This window comes from Macaca thibetana, chromosome 1 (assembly GCF_024542745.1).
Source record: "Macaca thibetana thibetana isolate TM-01 chromosome 1, ASM2454274v1, whole genome shotgun sequence".
In the NCBI taxonomy this organism is placed as follows: Eukaryota; Metazoa; Chordata; class Mammalia; order Primates; family Cercopithecidae; genus Macaca; species Macaca thibetana.
In genome coordinates this window covers 122969815-122975196 of record NC_065578.1, presented here as the reverse complement: position 1 = coordinate 122975196, position 5382 = coordinate 122969815, and the positions used below count along the sequence as shown (strand labels likewise).

At 48.1% G+C, this 5382-nt stretch overlaps 1 pseudogene; it reads right to left on the bottom strand.

Annotated features, from left to right (window-relative positions):
• Positions 1–499: 499 nt before the first annotated feature.
• Positions 500–2189, bottom strand: LOC126932235 (eukaryotic translation initiation factor 3 subunit F-like; annotated as a pseudogene).
• Positions 2190–5382: the final 3193 nt, after the last annotated feature.

The following is a 5382-nucleotide window of genomic DNA, read 5'->3' as shown; positions in this document are numbered from 1 at the left end:
GTGCTGATATTACAGGTGTAAGCCACTGCGCCCAGCCATCTTATCCAATATTTATTCTCCCTTTCTTCCTTTCTGACAGAACCCCAATTTTTTTTTTTTTTTCAGAATTCCCGGGTTCACTCCATTCTCCTGCATCAGCCGCTCGAGTAGCTGGGACTACAAGTGCCCGCCAACATGCCCAGCTTATTTTTTGTATTTTTAGTGGAGACAGGGTTTCACCATGTTCGCCAGAATGGTCTCGAAATCCTGACCTCGTGATCTGTCCACCTTGGCCTCCCAAAGTGCTGGGATTAGAGGTGTGAGCCACCGCGCCTGGCCGGGATTCTTTATATATATGATTATGTAAAAACGATTGATTATGGTGTTGTGATGGGAGGTGCTGTGCTGGCAGCACAGTATGACAGAGTAGGGCATAGGCCGGGCGTGGTGATATATATATATGTTTATAAATATATATAAGTATATATTATGTAAATATATATATGTATTTTTTTTACTTTTTACAAAAGGTAGGCTATGTTTATTAGAGTCACAAGCAGTTCACTGTCTCAGTGTGACTCAAGACCACAAAAAACCCATTTCTCCCTCATTTCATTCTGAGTCCTGGGGTTGAGACCTAGACCGGCAGGTGAACTACTTGGGGCCCATTCACAGGTTTACAAGTTTCTCATTGAGGGCAGTCTGTGACTGTGTGACATTGACCAGGTAGGTCACCATCAGCAGGTCATTGATGTTGCTGATGAGCATGGTCTCGAAATCATTGGGAACTATTTTGGGTACTTGCTTAACAAGGCTCATTAAGAAGTGGCCCACAGTATTGTCAGCTGACATCTTTCCAGACAGTACATCCTCTACATATTGCAACACTGTGCTTAGGGGATCCTGGATGCAAGCTGATGCCCCTCCTACTTGCTGCAAGTCACTTGAGAGTCCGATACCTTAGTTGGGGTTAAAACAGGTCTTCATAATCAGGTCAACTTCAATGTGTTCAGTGTCAATAGTATGCATATATCACTGTCAGAGGTGTGAACATCACTCCCATGGTCCTCCCAAGGACACCCATTAAAGTGCTGACATAGGGTTTGATGCTCACGCAGCGGTTCTGGAGACTTGTGACCACAGTGAGGTGGATGGGGTTGGAGGCCATCAGGCTATAGTACTTATGAATCACCACAGAGTGCTCTGTGATGTCATGGCCTGTAGCCTACCAGCCCAGGATGAGCTCATTTTTTATGCAGTTCATACATGTTCTTAGCAAATTGCATGTCAACAGCCACTTCATCTTCTGACTCATTGTGCGGCACTGAAAACCAATTGGTGACCTCCACTAAGTGTTTGTCAACAATTCCCAACAGGTTCCTGATAACTCAGGCAGCTCCCTCATTGTGTCACTCTTAGCTGTCTACAATGGAGGCCAAAATGGCAGGATGCAGCCTGACCACGCAGCCCCCGGGAAAGGGCCCTGGGATAGCAGGACCAGACAGAGCAGGGGTCTGCGCTGGAGCTCGCGCTGAGGCTGGGGTCTGGTCCAGAGCCGCAGTCTTAGCCACTGTTGCTGTAGGGTCTGAAGATGAGGCTAGAGTTGCAGCCACTGCTGGTGCTGGCACTGGGGCTGGGGCTGGGGCTGGGACCGAGGCTAATGCTGCCATCAGGACTGGGGCAGCATAGCTGGAGGAACACTTGCTGGTAACGCCAGGGTGGCCATCTTGTCATGAGAGAAGCTATATATTAATGTTTTTTTTTTTTTGAGATGGAATTTCGCTCTTATTGCCCAAGCTGGAGTGCAATGGCGTGATCTCAGCTCACCGCAACCTCCGCCTCCTGGGTTCAAGCGATTCTCCTACCTCAGCCTCCCGAGTAGCTGGGATTACAGGCGCCCACCACCATGCCTGGCTAATTTTTTTGTATTTTTAGTAGAGACAGGGTTTCTCCATGTTGGTCAGGCTGGTCTCAAACTCCTGACCTCAGGTGATCCTCCCACCTCGGCCTCCCAAAGTGCTGGGATTTACAGGCATGAGTGACTGTGCCCAGCATTTTTTTGAGACAGAGTCTTGCTCTGTCGCCCAGGCTGGAGTGCAATGGCGTGACCTCGGCTCACTGCAACCTCTGCCTGCAAGGTTCAAGCGATTCTCCTGCCTCAGCCTCCTGAGTAGCTGGGATCACAGGTATGCACCACCACATCTGGCTGATTTTTGTATTTTTAGTAGACAGGGTTTTGCCATGTTGGCCAGGCTGGTCTTGAACTCCTGACCTCGTGACGCCCACCTCAGCCTCCCAAAGTGGTTGGATTACAGGTGTGAGCAACTGCACCTGGCCAACAATGGTTTTTTTTTTTTTTTTTTTTTTTTTTTTTTTTTTTTTTTTTTTGGTTCAGGATTGTGGCCAAGATATTTATCCTAAGAATAAGAGAGATTCTTAGGGAGTGTGGACAAACCCAGAGGTTCCTATGACTGACTAATACTAAGGACCAGGAGACCTAAGTGAATTAAAATTCCCTGAGGACAGGCCCTCCCAAGGGGTCATGCTGACTCCTTGCCTCCTTGATGCACAGGGTGAGAGCACTGGTTCTCTAGGGCAGTCCATAGGAGTCTAGAAGGTTGTCTGCCTGCTGATCTTACCTAATATGATGTCTATCTGATGATACGTCAGCTTGTTCGTCATCAAGCCCTATTGACCCTGCTCCACAGTGTCTCTAAATGCATCTTTTCCATTTCGACTGCCATCACCCAACTACATGTCACCATTATTTTTTTCCTTTTTTTTAATAGAGATGGGGCCTTGCTATGTTGCCTAGGTTGGTCTTGAACTCCTGGGCTCAAGCAGTCCTCTCACCTCGGCCTCTCCAAGTGCTGGGATTACAAATGTGAGCCACTACACCCAGCCCTAACATTATTTTATGACTGTTATACTGCAATAGCCTCAACATTTATTTCTTTGCCTCCAATTCTTTCTCCCGTAATCCATTCTAAAGCCCACCATTAGAGTAAATGAAACTAAATTAGACCATGCATCATGGTACTCTAGGGCTTAGTGGTTCCCAATTGCTTAGAAAAGTTCAAAACCGGCCGGGCGCGGTGGCTCAAGCCTGTAATCCCAGCACTTTGGGAGGCCGAGACGGGCGGATCACAAGGTCAGGAGATCGAGACCATCCTGGCTAACATGGTGAAACCCCGTCTCTACTAAAAATACAAAAAACTAGCCGGGCGAGGTGGCGGGCGCCTGTAGTCCCAGCTACTCGGGAGGCTGAGGCAGGAGAATGGCGTAAACCCAGGAGGCGGAGCTTGCAGTGAGCTGAGATCCGGCCACTGCACTCCAGCCTGGGCGACAGAGCGAGACTCCGTCTCAAAAAAAAAAAAAAAAAAAAAAAAAAGTTCAAAACCCTTTGACTTTCAAAGGCCTTAATGTTATGTCCCCATCTCACTTTTTTTTTTTTTTTTTTTTTTTTTTTTTAAGACAGAGTCTCGCTCTGTCCCCAGGCTGGAGTGCAGTGGTGTGATCTTCGCTCACTGCAACCTCTGCCTGCTGGGTTCAAGCGATTCTCCTGCCTCAGTCTCCCGAGTAGCTGGGACTACAGGCGCGCACCACCATGCCCAGTTAATTTTTTTTTTTTTTTTGAGACGGAGTCTCGCTCTGTCCCCCAGGCTGGAGTGCAGTGGCCGGATCTCAGCTTAATGCAAGCTCCGCCTCCCAGGTTTACGCCATTCTCCTGCCTCAGCCTCCCGTGTAGCTAGGACTACAGGCACCCGCCACCTCACCCGGCTAGTTTTTTGTATTTTTTTTTTTTTTTTTTTTAGTAGAGACGGGGTTTCACCAGGTTAGGCAGGATGGACTCGATCTCCTGACCTCGTGATCCGCCCGTCTCGGCCTCCCAAAGTGCTGGGATTACAGGCTTGAGCCACTGCGCCCGGCCTGTGCCCAGTTAATTTCTGTATTTTTAGTAGAGATGGGGTTTCACCATGTTGGCCAGGATAGTCATGATCTCCTGACCTCATGATCCGACCACCTCGGCCTCCCAAAAGTGCTGGGATTACAAGCATGAGACACCACGCCCAGCCTGGCCCCATCGCACTTTTCTATATATACCATGTTGGTAAACATTCAGGTTAATCCATTCAACAATGGAGTGTCTGCCATGGGTCAGGTATGGCTGGGGTTATAAAGAGAAGTACGTTAAGTGCTCTCATCAAGTGGACAACCAGAGAGAGTAATAAAATTGAAGAGTAGCCAGTATAGAAGAAGGAAAATCAGGAGCGTGTGGTACACTAAAAAGCACAGGAAGAAAGTGTTTCCATACAAGAATTATAAACCAAGTCAAATACTGCTGAAAAGTATAAGGAGGCCTGCAAATTGACCACTGAGACATGGCAATGTAGAGGTCACAAATAACCTTGACAAGTTTCAGTGGTGAGAATCATAGCTTCATAGAAGTGGGTTCAAGACAGAAAAGGAGGTGAGAGGTTGCTATACAAAGGAACATCAGGCTGGGCACAATGGCTCATGCCTGTAATCCCACTTTGGAAGGCCGAGGCAGGAGGATGGCTTGACTCCAGGAGTTTATACTAACCTGGGCAACAGTGAGACCCCATCTCTGCCAAAAATAAATTTTTAAAAATTAGCTGGACGTGATGGTACATGTCTGTAGTCCTAGCTACTTGGGAGGCTGAGGTGCTCAGATGTTCAGTGCTGCAGTGAGCCATGATTGCACCACTGTACTCCAGCCTGAACAGAGCAAAACCCTGTCTATGCCGGGCACGGTGGCTCACGCCTGTAATCCCAGCACTTTGGGAGGCCGAGGCAGGTGGATCATGAGGTCAGGAGTTCAAGACCAGCCTGGCCAACATGGTGAAACCCCATCTCTACTAAAAATACAAAAACTAACTGGGTGTGATGGCACGGGCCTGTAGTCCCAGCTATTCGGGAGGCTGAGGCAGAATTGCTTGAACCTGGGAGGTGGAGGTCGCAGTGAGCCAAGACTGCGCCATTGCACTCCAGCCTGGGCAACACAGTGAGACTCCATCTCAAAACAAACAAACAAAACAAACAAACAAACAAAAAGCCTTTCTCTAAAAATAAAATAAAAGGGGCCAGGCACGGTGTCTCATGCCTGTAATCCCAGCACTTTGGGAGGCTGAGGCGGGCAGATCACAAGGTCAGGAGTTCAAGACCAGCCTGACCAATATGGTGAAACCCTGTATCTACTAAAAATATAAAATTAGCTGGGCATAGTGGCACGGCCCTGTAATCCCAGCTACTCAGGAGTCTGAGGCAGGAGAATCGCTTGAACCTGGGAGGCGGAGGTTGCAGTGATCTGAGATCGCGCCACTGTACTCCAACCTGGGTGAAAGAGCAAGACTCCATCTCAAAAAAAAAAAAAAAAAAAAA